Genomic DNA, 12849 nt, shown 5'->3' on the forward strand with positions numbered 1-12849 from the left:
GCCGAGGTGGGAGGATCCCTCAAGGTCAGGAGTTTGAAACCAGCCTGAGCAAAAGTGAGATCCCTGTCTCTACTAAAAATAGAAAGAAATTAATTGGCCAACTAAAAAATATATAGAAAAAATTAGCCGGGCATGGTGGCCAATGCCTGTAGTCCCAGCTACTTGGGAGGCTGAGGCAGCAGGATTGCTTGAGCCTGGGAGTTTGAGGTTGCTGTGAGGTAGGCCGATGCCATGGCACTCTATACAGGGCAACACAGTGAGACTCTGTCTCAACAACAACAAAAAAGAAATGCATTTCTAAGAAGAATTGAGGCTGCTAGAGACTTTTGGGTAGGAGACTCACCCAAGGCCCCTCACAGTTTACAATGTCTATTTTCTTGGTCAGAAGGACCCACAAGCTCTGGTGGATTAGGCTTTAGTGCATGCACCAAGTTACACCCTGAGCAAGCTAATTGCAAGGTAGGACTCCAATGGGGGGGTGCAACAATTCACTTTCTTTGTTGTTGTTGTTTTTTTTCTCTCTCTCTTCATTTGAGGCAGGGTCTTTTCCTTAGGCACATTTAATTGCATCAGACCAAAACAATATCTTTTAACCTGAATAATATAAACAGTTGTGTCTGTAATCTTATCGTACAATTATTTATTTTTGGCTAAGGTTAGGCCTGCTCAGTAGTGCTCGGTTATGAAAGCAGAAAGTTGTTATTTTGAGAAATTTTTATTATAACAGACTCAAACTCTAAACAACTCAGGCCAAAAGATGAATTGCTGCCCTGAGAGTGCTAAATCCATTGCCCCAGTGTCTACTTTGCTTTGAGCTTTACAGAAATGGCCTAAACATATTTCAGCATCGTTAGGCACGAGGGGGTTTGGATGAGGACTTACAGGGAGCATGATTTGCTAGGCTACCATTCTGTTTTTTGGGAGGAAATGACAATCAACTTTAAAGCCTAAAGCTTTTTCCAACTTAACTGACAAACCAAAAGCAATTTTTGGTTTTTTCACAAGGATCCAGGGACCAGAACTCCTTACCACACTATTATTTCTTGGCAGTGGCCTGCTGGATGTGCCTGACAGCTCTTGGCAGAAGCCATAATAGAATCTTCCTTCTTCCCTCTACCATCCTAGCAATCCACAGTCAATTTAGAGTACTTTCTGGGAAAGGCAATTCTCAGTCCTAAGAGATATGAAAATGGAAAGCACACCAGCTGAAGTGTTCAATTTCATCAACACAAGGATTAAATAAAAAGTCTTTTTCTCCTTTGGGCTCATAATAGCAAAATAGCCTTCTGTTAGAGAGAATTGATTACATGAGCACTTATAAAATAAACTTCTGTCATAGATTATGTGTCATTTAAAATTGTAACAGAGAAAAACATTTGAATGTAAACTTTTCTAATTCATTCTTTATGGGCCAACATGCATTTTTAAAAAATGTAACAAATTGATTCTAAAAGATATCTCAACACAATAGAGGTTTATTTCTTCTTTTTCTCTTTTTTAAACTAATAGATTACTTTTTTTTTTTTTTTTTTGAGACAGAGTCTTACTCTGTTACCTGGGCTAGAGTGCCATGGCATCAGCCTAGCTCACAGCAACCTCAAACTCCTGGGCTCAAGAGATCCTCCTGCCTCAGCCTCCTGAGTAGCTGGGACTACAGGCATGCACCACCATGCCTGGCTAATTTTTTTCTATATATATTTTTAGTTGGCCAATTAATTATTTCTATTTTTAGTAGAGACGGGGTCTCGCTCTTGCTCAGGCTGGTCTCGGACTCCTGAGCTCAAACAATCCACCCGCCTCGGCCTCCCAAAGTGCTAGGATTACAGGCGTGAGCCACAGTGCCCAGCCTAGACTACTTTTTTAGAGCAGTTTGGGGTTTACAGAAAATCGAGTGGAAAGTACAGACAGTTCCCGTATACCCCTACTTCTCTACCCTGCTTTCCATCATTTCCCTATTATAAAACATCTTGCATTAGTGGGGTACATTTGTTACAACTGATCAGCCAATATTTATGCATTATTATTAACCGAAGTCCATAGTTTACATTAAGATTCATTCTTTGTGTTATATACTCTGTGAGTTTTAACAAATGCAGAATGACATGCATCCACTATTACAGTATCATACAGAATAGTTTCACTGCCCTAAACATCCCTTGTACTCCACCTATTCTTCCCTCCCTTTCCTCAAACCCCTGGCAACTGCTGATCTTTTTCTGTCTTTATAGTTTTATCTTTTCAAGAATGTCATATAGTTGGAATCATACAGTATAGCCTTTTCAGACTGGCTTCTTTCACTTAACAATATGCATTTAAGATTCATCCAAGTTTTTTAATGATTTGGTAGCTTACTTTTTAAAATTGCTGAATAATATTTCATTGTACCACACTTTGTGTATTCATTTACCTATTGAAGGACATCTTCATTTCTTGCAAGTATTGGCAATTTTGAATAAAGCTGACATAAACATTGGTATGCAGGTTTTTAGTGTGGACATAAGTTTTCAACTGATTTGAGTAAATACCAAAAAGCATGATTGCTCAATCATATGGTAAGATATGTTCAATTTTGTAAGAAATTGCCAAACTGCCTTCCAAAGTAGCTGTACCATTTTATATTCCCATCAGCAATGAATGAAAATTCCTGTTACTCCACATCCTCATCAACATTTGTTGTTAATGTTTTGAATTTCAGCCATTCTAATAGGTATGTAGTGGTTTCTTGTTGTTTTATTTGCTCACATGCATTTAAAAGTGTCTTAAAAGTTATTTCTACCTCCTAGGTAGAATAAGTTTTGGGATTCTTAACCTTGAGTTGAGAGATAGGATTCAGGACCTTCATGGAATTGTACATAAAGTTGTGTGTAATTTTCTGCATCATGGGACTTATTTTTACTATTAGAATTTAAAAGAGATTTGTCAATCACAAAGATTAAGAACCTCCATTTTAGACCATTTTATGATTTTTAAAAATTTAAATTACTCTTAACAGTATTGTTCCAATTCAGAGTCCATGTTTTTTAAAAAATTAGACTATGGACAATTACATTCATGATCATCCAATACATTTTTGGAGCATTTTTAGTGTGACAATCACAATATTAGGCACCAGAGATACAGAGCTCAGGAAGACATGATCTCTGTTCTTGAGAAATTCATGCTCATGTAACTCATGTTATTAGCCAGTAAGCAAGGAGGAAGATCAAAGGCTGCCCTGTTCATTTTGAAGATTACCTCTGAGTGTTCAGTCCTAGTTGTTCCAGTAGATGTCATTGTAGCACAGGACAGCTAACCTGATCAGTTAACCTGAAGGCATGGAATTCAGAAATCTCTCTCTCCCTCTCTCTGTCTTTTGGTGCATGGTGTACAAATATGTACAAAAAAGGAATTATGTAGACTTTTTCTTACTGACCCATACACAGAACTTCCATGAACATAAACTTATAGCTATTTTGAAAGTTTTTTTTTTGAAGATTTTTGAAGCCTCACAAAACTATTTCTGCAAAAAGAATATGCATAGCCAATAATATTGTAACCTAATATATAATGTAGCTGGCAACTTAAAATGTCTAAGCCTTTTGCATGATTTTGAAGTTAATTGAAGCTTCCATGTTAAACACAAAAAGCCCCAATAACTATGACTTAACATCTGGCATTTTTCTTGTAAAACCCAAAGACAAATTGAATACTTCTAGGAATAGTGAAAGATTTAAATTTTAGCTTTTATGACATATATTCATTTCAGAGAATATTATATTCTGAAACAAGAAGAATTTAATAAAAGGAAAAGCTGAATTAAAAATTCAAAGCCTTGCTTTAATTTTTAAACTGCTCATTCATTCATTAAATAAATTACACGAATGTCCTCAATTTTCTAAGCCTTGTACTAATATTAGGAATACAAAGATGAATACGTTATATGTCTTGTCCATAGGAGATTATATTTTAGTTAGAGAGATTATTTTTTGAAACAAAAGTTAAAGTGGCAATTACATAGACCCAGACAATTGGATTTAACATGTGTTTTTTCACTAGTCCCAAGCCACTAAGAGACCAATGAAATATATTAATACCGATATACATCATGTTGAAGCTTAGAACTTTTCCTTCATACCAAGGAGCTGATGTTCCGGATCCTATCCTTCAATCAATGAGAACGTCTAGCTCACTGCTTGGGATCTGTCTTCCAAAGAGACTTGGTCAATGCAAACTATTTTTTATACAGGAAGTCACTCTGAAAAGGTCTTTTTCTTTCATCAAATTCATCAAGTTAGTGGGTGAAAATTGAAAAGCTGTCTAATTTGTACTGGGAAGGTGGGCACGGAAAACTCATTTTATGAGGCCAGCATTACCTTAATATTGAAATCAGACAAAATCATTATAAGAAAACTACAGATTAATATCCTACATAAACATAAACCCCAAAATTCTCCACAAAATATTAGCAAATAAGATGCAGCAATATATAAAAAGGATAATACCATCATGACTAAATGGGATTAATTCTAGAAGTCAAGGCAACCCAATATTTAAATCTAAATCAATATAATTCACCATATTGATAGACTAAAGAAGAAAAATTATATGATCATCTCAATAGATGCAGAAAAAACATTTGACAAAATTTAATATTCATACTTTCAAGTTAAATATTCATGACTAAAAACTCTAAGCAAATTTCCTCAATTTAATAAAAGATAGCTATGAAAAACGTACAGCTAATATCATTCTTAATAGTTGTCTTAGTCAGTTTGGTCTGCTATAATAGAATACTATAGACTGAGTGGCTTAAATGATTTGACATTTATTTCTCACAGTTCTTGAGTCTGGGAAGTCCAAGACCAAGGTGCCAGCAGGTTTGGTGTCTGGTGGAGCACTCTTCCTGGCTTGCAGCTGGTTGTCTTCTTACTGTATCTTCCTATGGCCAGGAGAATGGTGAAGAGAACATGGACCTTGAAGAAAATGACAGGTTGTTTAGCATGGCTGGGGAACAAGGGACAAGGTGCAGGTGAATGCATAGTCAAAGAGGAGATGTGGTTAGAAAAGTGGATAAATGAAAATTATGTGGTCTTTATATGCTGTGCTAAGGAATTTGGACTTGTGTAGACAGTTGGGAGCTATTGAAATAGTTTACTCAGAGTAATGACATGATACGAATTGCATTTGAAAATGGCCATTTTGCCAACATTCTGGAATATGGTTTGAAGAAGGACAGGACTAGAGATAGAGAAATCAGTTTGATGATTGCTGCAGAAATTGAAGTGTGGGATGCTGGGGATGTGACCTAAGGCAGTGACCATGAAGTATATAGTTTAAGGGACATTCTCAAGGGATATCTGAGAGATGAAACTGAGCCACGTGGAAATCAATTGAAAGTATGTGGGAGGAGGATAACTGAGGCAGATAAAGGGATTGACTGTATCTACCAGAGTTCTGGTTTCAGTAACCAAGTGGTAATTACTATAGGAGAAAGAACAGATTTGAAACACAGCTGTCCAATAGGAATCCATTTTTCACATAAGAGATCTAAAAACAGCACACATTTAGAGAAAGATCTCAATTTTTTTTAAAAAAATCTATATCTCATTCTCCTCTTCCCCAGCCAAGGACATATTTCTTTGCTACTTCTCAAAAATTCAAATACAAAAAGGAATAGAATCCGAGACCTGGCAGACGGTGTCCAATTTATGCCTGAACTGTTTCACTAGCGATACAATGGTTACCTTAGAAATGCGATAAATAGAAAGTTGTTTCCTTTTGTGTTGCGAATAATTGTCTTGTTGCCTAGGAAGATAAGCTCTAACCTCAGGCTCTCTGGGAAAGGGTACCACCTCTTCCTCTTTGTTAGTTTCCTTCGTGCTGCTTTGAGATTTCCATTGAAATCTCAAGACATGCTGTTCCAAGTTTGTTTGAAATGCCTACTTCCTCAATATCTTTTGCAATTTTGACAATAGTTACTGAGTGTCTACTATGCACCAGGCACTGTGCTGGGTGATTTAGTGATATAATTTCTTTTCTTTTAATCTCATTATCTCTATGAGGTACAAGTTAGTCTCATCATTTGACACTAAAATGAAGAAGTAGAAGCTCTGTAAGCTTAAGAATATTGCCCCAAGTCCCCTAACTAGTTAGTGAAAAAACTAGTATTTGTACTCTGGTCTTTCTGACTCCAAACCCCTTGAAATTTCTATATGTCACACTGATTAGAGTAACACATAGAAAAACAAAACATTTTGGTAGAAAATTTCAAACATAAACAAAAGGAGAAGAAATAGTGCAATAACCCCCCAATACTCTTTACTCAGCTTCTCCAATTAGCAACTCATAGTCAATCTTTTTCATCTTTGCCCACCTACTATTTCTCCACTCCCTCCCCCTATTATGAAATTATTTTGTAGCAAATCCCAGACAACATATCATTTCATTTGTCGATATTTCTGTATGTAGCTTAAAAAGATAAATATTAAAAAATGAAACAAAATACTATTATTACAACCAAGAGAAGTATGCAATAAGTTCCTTACTGGCATCCACTACACAGTGTTCTTGTTTTCCTGGTTGTCTTATACATTATTTTTTTTTCCAGTTGGTTGTTTGAATTAGGACAATTGGGGCTAAATTTTACTTGAGGTACATTGTTTAAATTGGTTAAAACCTAGGCCAAGGCAGGAGGATCGCTTGAGGCCAGGAGTTCAAGAGCAGACTGAACAAGAGTGAGACTCTGTCTCTACAAAAAAATTAGAAAAATTAGCCAGGCATGGTGGTGAGCACCTGTAGTCCCAGCTACTCGGGATGCTGAGGCGGAAGGATTGCTCAAGCCTGAGAGTTTGAGGTTGCTGTGAGCTATGATGATGCCACTGTACTCCAACCTGGGTGACAGAGTGAGACCCTGTTACAAAAAAACAAAACAACAACAATGAAAAAACCCCCCAAAAAACAAAAACAAAACCCCCCCACAAAACCTCATCTATTTTTATACACAAGAGACAAATTGTAAATAAGCTACTGAATCAGTGAGTGACCTCTGGGCCTCTATATCTGATGTAGACCAGGGCAGACGTGGCCAGAAGTCAGTATCATTGGTGATCTGTATGGAATGAATTGTCACGTTGGTGCCAGTGTGCAAAGTTGCAAAGTTTCACAATGTTTGACCACCTATGACAAATCAGATGATCTTAACTTCCTTTGCTAACTGCTTCAAAACCAAACTGAAGACTTAAATGAGCACAGAATTTGAATGTCAATCTATCAGATTAAAATGTCACATGATTAACAACATAAGAGCTGTATATATTTAGTCTCTACACAACGCCAAGTCATGCCTGGGTATCAGAATCCATGTAATAGTATTCAAGTTTTTGAAATAGGTAACGCTTGTCTCTAATGCCTTTCCCTGTCTGTCTCTAATGCCTTTTAATGTCTTTCCCTGTCTGTCTCTAATGCCTGTCTCTAATGCCTTTTCCTTCTTTTGCAGCTCCCTGTGGCTGGGGTCCACCTTTCCCCATGTCTTCCTAGAGGTCCCTACAAAAGCACTTAGGCCTGGTCTGACTCCAATTTTACTTTTCTCCAAAATTGCTCATTTTTTACCTCATTCTCCAACCAAAACCCCTTTTCCTCAGGACGAGCAGAAAGCTTAGGGGCTCTGGAGTCAGAAAGGTATGGGGTAGAATCCTATTTCCATCACTGTGTGATCTTGGTTAAGTTGGTTAACCACTCTAAGTATTGGTTTACTGACTTGTAAAATAATAATATTAACCATAGGTTGTTGAAAGGCATAGAAGCATCAATGCACCCTGCAATTTTCAGCTAGCACCTTCATCCAAGCTCTCTTTTATATGACGAATCACAAAGATTAGTCCAGGTTCGAAACCCTGAAGAGGAGCCCAGTGGATGCAAAAACTAGTGGTAGAGACTCAGAGGAGGCCAGATAGGAGACCTGCTTTCAGTCAGCCTTTTTTACATTTGTTTTGTTTTTAATAAAAGTCAAGACTCATATGACACCTGACCACAACCACTTCCCCAAATCATGAAAGCAAAGCTATCAAAGCCGTGCCTTCTTATTCCCCACACCCCTTTCTGGCCATATATTGCCCTCTCATAACTGGGATCCCTTGGGATATTTGCTGAGCCCTGGTTTGGAGGCAGAGGGACAGCAAACAAGAGGAAGGGGAGAGCATTGTATGGTTTGCTTCATTCTTTAACCCATTAGAAAAGGCAGTCTTAGAATGATCCATACTGGGAGTTGGAGGAGAAAAATGTTCTACATGTTCACAATACTTGGTGTTCCATAGCATGGCCATGGGAAGCGGAGGTAGATCCAAACCTTCCTGGGTAGAGTTGCTTGTTGCATGAATTCACCAGATTGTTCTGGGGGCCTTCCTGTCACATCTGAAATAAGACTTCTCTTGGAGGCCACTCAGTGAGATAAGGAAGTTCTCTAGTGTCTGAGGCAGATTTTCAAATGGTGCTTTGGGAAGTGCTGGGGTTTGGATGCTGGTGGAGAAGGAGGGGTTTGAGGCCCTTCCTGCTGCACTTCAGTCCTTTCAGTTCTGCTTTGTTCAGTGTTGTTAAGACTGAAGGAAGGCTGGGCGTGGTGGCTCACGCCTATAATCCTAGCACTCTGGGAGGCCAAGGTGGGAGGATCACTCAAGGTCAGGAGTTCCAGACCAGCCTGAGCAAGAGCGAGACCCTGTCTCTACTAAAAATAGAAACAAATTAATTGGCCAACTAAAAATATATAGGAAAAATTAGCCAGGCATGGTGGCGCATGCCTGTAGTCCCAGCTACCTGGGAGGCTGAGGCAGGAGGATGGCCTGAGCCCAGGAGTTTGAGGTTGCTGTGAGCGAGACTGAGATCACAGCACTCACTCTAGCCCGGGCAACAGAGTGAGACTCTGTCTCAAAAAAAAAAAAAAAAAAAAAAAGACTGGAGTAAATTTCATTTGGAAAAAACCAAAAAGCTTTACTTCTAAACATGCACGCGTGCACACACACACACACACACACACAAGCAAACCACTGTCTTGGATATGCTGCTCAAGGGGAAGTTAAAGAGAGATCTTAGGGAGAGGGAGCAGGCAGCGAGCAAACCCTTGAACTTCTTTATACTATGATACTGCTTTACTAGTAGCAGGTGCTCCCAGCAATGTTAAAAACATGTATGTCTTCCACACAGGGTCATCTTAGGAGAAAGAAAGAAAAAAAAAAAAAAAAAAAAACAACATGTATGTCCAAGTGTGATTAGTAGACTCTTTTGGATGAGTGATTCTCAACCCTGCCCACACATTGTAATCACCTGGAGAGCATAAAAAAAATACCAGTGCCTAGGTTCCACCCCACAGAGTCTCTCAAGATCGTTGGTTATTAACTCAACTCTGGTTGCTAGTAATTAAAAACATATATCCATACAGTAACATTAGAGTAATTATATAGTATATAAATATACATATCTGCACAAAATAAAAAAATATAAAGTTTAGAAGGAAATGGCAAAATTATAGAGTTGAATTATTAAGCATGACTATAAATAACGACATTTTTGAATATTTTCTCAATTTTATTATCTCCTTTGCTCATGAAGATGCAAGATAAATGGCCATAGGCCTTCCTGGCATTGAGTTAGATAAAGATAGGCCATAAAACAAACTTATAACTTTGTGTTTTCTATATTAACCAGAGAGATAATAACAAACATTCATAGTCATGATCTATTACTGCCTCTTGGCTACAATAAAGGACTTTTCAAAGGGCTATTCTTTGGGTGAATTATCTGATGCCAAACACTTGCTTCAAAATGTGACTATAAGGGGTATTGGTCATGGCCTTGGAAAATGCATGGACATCAATGTCCAGTCCACTTGAATAATGCTGTAAGAAAGTATAAGCATGAAATAATTTCAGAAGCCATTTATTATAAATTTACTCCGTGTCTGTTATTCTTTAAGATGACAAAATTAAACAGCCCACAACCAGCTAGTATATTAAAATTTAAAGCAAACATAGTAGCTTCTTACTTTTCAAATATTTGAAATGGATGTTTCCAAATTCTATCACTTTTCACCATTAAAAATGATATGATGATAAAACCATAATATAAATTGTCCTAAACAATCCCTCAAACCCCATGGGAATGAATTATGAAATATTTACAACACACACCCTTCTGAGCTCATAGGGTAACATTCTTTCCTTTTTGATGAAGCTGTCCCAAAGGGAGCATTCTTTCCTTGGGAACCATGGCCTTTGTTGTTATAAGCCAAATAGCTTTTCTTAAACTCTGTCTGTGGGTCTGGCACCTCCTTCATTGCAGGGGGTCTGTGAAAATAAAGAGTGAACTCCTTACTCCACAGACACTGTTTTCTTTTGAGATAAAACAGGTTAAGAGGGACGCTTCTGAAATTTGAAAATGGTCTTCCAGATTCAAATACGGACCCTGCATATTACACTTGAAAAAAATCTCTGGGAAGAGATAGTTGAGAGAGAATAGATATAGGGAGATTGATGGAAGGTGCTAGCATGTTCTTATCCTGGATAAGGTCCTCTGTCTAGGTTCTTCGGTCTAGAGAAGTTTTAACCAAGAATTTGCAGGCTGAATTTTTTCCTAGTGGTACTTAATAAGGTCACTTATAAATGGAAATATTTATTTTGGGTAATAACTAAATAAGTGTTCCAAAATAGTTCCCTCTCATTCAGAAAATAACATTTCCCATAGGGCAATAGGCAGGGGAGGAAATAAATACCTATTATAGTCCAGGCACTGTGCTAAGCATTTTTTATATGTATCATCTTCTTTAATCTTTACAAATGCCATGTAAAATGTTAATCAACAGATGGAAAATTAAAGTTTCAGAGAGGCCGGGCGTGGTGGCTCATGCCTGTAATCCTAGCACTCTGGGAGGCTGAGGCAGGCGGATTGCTCAAGGTCAGGAGTTCAAAACCAGCCTGAGCAAGAGCGAGACCCTGTCTCTACTACAAATAGAAAGAAATTAATTAACTAATATATATAGAAAAAAATCAGCCGAGCATGGTGGCGCATGCCTGTAGTCCCAGCTACTCGGCTGAGACAGGAGGATCGCTTGAGCCCAGGAGTTTGAGGTTGCTGTGAGCTAGGCTGACGCCACGGCATTCACTCTAGCCTGGGCAATAAAGCGAGACTCTGTCTCTAAATAAATAAATAAATAAATAAATAAATAAATAAATAAATAAATAAATAAAGTTTCAGAGAAACTATGTAAGTTTCTCAAAGTCATAGATCAGAAGAGTAGAGAAACCAAGATTCAAAGTCCACATTCTTTTCATTACACCAAACTGCGTCTTTCCTAAAAGGTATAATGAGCTAAACCACATGAAGCCAAATAAGTAACAGACTTACTGAGTTAGTTTGATGGGGATGGGGAGAGTGGGGCAGGACAGTGTAGTGGCTAAGTAAAGGGACTGTGGATTCAGACAGACCTGAAGCCCAGACCCTTCACTCAGCAGCCCTCTGAGTTTGGGCAAGTTACGTACCTCATAGGAGCTATTCTAAGTATTAAATGATAGAGTGATACATAAAATCTTTTGCAGAGCATGGCACATAGTAAGTGCACATAGTAATGCTTGCTATCATTGTTTCATTTTTAGGAATTTAAAGACTCTGTTCCAATCCCCTTACAGAAGTAAAAGCTGGGGTGCAGAGAGTCTAAGTGGATTTCTTAAGGACATAGGGTGAATCAGTGACAGAACTAAAATTGGAACTCAGCTCTTTTAAGTCCTGGTATATCCCCACCCTCTTTCTAAGGCCTTGTACTTTACAGAAGATTTCAAGAGTTTTTAAGATAGTTATCTTATTGGTCATATTTTGCAAACCCCATGGAATAGAATATTTGAAACCAGTACTATTCTTGAAAAATCCAGGATGTGAACATTATTAGTAGCTGAAGAGGCATAACTTCCCTTTCTTCCTTTCAAACAGAACCACAATTTGGTCCATGTATCCACTCCTTCCCCATCTCCAGGGACAAATTCTGTTTAGTCTATAACAGTGGTCCTTAAACTTTAGAACACATGGAGGACTTGTTAAAACTCAGATTGCTGGATCCCACTCACAGCATTTCCAGTTCAGTAGATCTGGGGTGGGACCTGAGAATTTTCACTTCAACAGGTTCCCAGGTTCCCGGCAGCCTAAATGACTGGTTAGGAAGCATGTTTTGAGAATCACTGGTTTAGGACCATCAGTGTCATTCCCCTGTTCTGGGGATGGGCAAGTGTAGCAAGTTGGCCCAACCAGACTAAAGGGAAGGATTCATGTTCCTTGGTTGGAGGATTTATTCTCTCCTGTTGTAGATGAATAACGAACAATGTTGCTCTTGTCTTTTTTGCTGGCCATCATATCACCACGAGGAGAGAACTAGCCTTGGTAAAAAGCCAGTGCTATAGATCGCAGAGCAGAGAGGTGGATGGAGCCCAAGCCTTGGATGATATCACTGAGCCAGTGAGTCAGCCAAGCCAAAGGCCTGACCTTCCTTTCTACCTTCTGGTATGGGAGGTTGTGCAAATTTCCTTGTCGTTTAAGCTAGTTCAAATCAGAACTTCTGTTATTTTGGCCACAGTTTACCTAAAGTCAAATAAATTCCTAAGACTCAATAAAATAAAAATAAATGCGTTTGAAAAAAGTAACATTTTAACTTAATGCCAGCTTTCCTCTTCCAAATAACTGGCAATTTTATCTCTCATTAATGACATAATACACATATAAATACAAATCTATTTCTGTGCTTTAAATCACAGAAAGTGCTCAATAAAAGCACAACCCTGTTCTTAATGCTTTCTTGATGTACTGTGGGCAGGAAAAACAATTCTCTTTCAAAAGATT

The sequence above is a fragment of the Microcebus murinus genome, chromosome 9 (assembly GCF_040939455.1).
Source record: "Microcebus murinus isolate Inina chromosome 9, M.murinus_Inina_mat1.0, whole genome shotgun sequence".
Classification (NCBI taxonomy): Eukaryota; Metazoa; Chordata; class Mammalia; order Primates; family Cheirogaleidae; genus Microcebus; species Microcebus murinus.